We start from the raw sequence: 1,059 nt of genomic DNA, 5'->3' as shown, positions 1-1,059 counted from the left end.
AATTCCATCTCTCTTCATAATGCTCAAACTTCTCCACTTCCCTTCTCTCCCACCTGATCACCACACATTTGCACATTGTCTTGGCTCCTGCAGCTTGCTGGCCATGTGGCTGGAAAGCCTCTGAGTGACATCGTCCATTCACACTGTGTGGTGTGGTGGCAAGCAGGTGGCTCTGGCCCGCCTGTGCAGTGTGCTGGATGGTGGGTCTGTGCGTGGCATGGTGGTCCAAAAGTTTCTGTCTGTCTTCCTCCTCCTGTGCTGTGTTGCCTAGATTGGATTTGATTTTTATGGATCCTAGGCATAAAATAGCTTTAGACACCAAGCCAAGCATCAAGCTAGGATGAACAAAGGACTCTGCTCTGTCCCTGACTGATATATGAGCAATACCAGCAACAAGGTGTCTCTTTGCCCATTGCCGGAGGTGGGGGGGTGTCCATAAACTGGTTTTACTCATTTATCTTGATATGGGCTTCATCATACTCTCACTGAGTTGAGCATATTCCTGATGTGTCATTTGCTCATTCATATTCATTGATTGACTATTAACTGGTTAAAAGGCTTATTGAGGAAGAAGCTATAGACTAATGAGTGAAATGGATGAATGCTTCTCCACAGTTGGCTGTGGTTTTCTCGTGTTTACCAGATTGACAATCCAAATCAGTAATTTTCAATTCTAAATAACCCAGGCATTAAGAAGCCACAAGACGCGCACTCCTAAACATTGGGTAGCATTAAGCTGCTTGAAGCCTGAACCCTTAACAGTTTGACATTTCCTTTAAAAGCTGTTGGAATCCCTCTCTCCAGGAAGCCCGGTCAGAAGGAGCTTAGTGTTTTACTTATCCAAGTCTTTGCAGCAATGAATTAAACATGTATCAAAAAGGGAGGTGCCAGTTTTTGCAGCATCTCCCTCTCCCATGCTGAGTTGCACGTCCCAAGGGCAAGGCCAATCAGCCTCGTCATGGAACAGCGGAGGCAGACAGATTTATTGAAGAGAAGGAAAAAGCAAAGAAAGCCCTTGCCTTGGCAAACAAAGAACCTTTGATTTCTCAGCTCATCATC

General features: G+C 45.4%; 1 non-coding gene across 1 annotated transcript; it reads right to left on the bottom strand.

Moving 5' to 3' along the window:
• Positions 1–285: 285 nt before the first annotated feature.
• Positions 286–424, bottom strand: LOC116096162. The gene has a single exon (XR_004120868.1). It is a non-coding gene; the product is annotated as a small nucleolar RNA SNORA48 (small nucleolar RNA).
• Positions 425–1,059: the final 635 nt, after the last annotated feature.

Source organism: Mastomys coucha, chromosome X (assembly GCF_008632895.1).
Source record: "Mastomys coucha isolate ucsf_1 chromosome X, UCSF_Mcou_1, whole genome shotgun sequence".
Taxonomy (NCBI): domain Eukaryota; kingdom Metazoa; phylum Chordata; class Mammalia; order Rodentia; family Muridae; genus Mastomys; species Mastomys coucha.
Note: the sequence above shows the minus strand (reverse complement) of the source record. Positions and strands in the feature narration are given on the sequence as shown.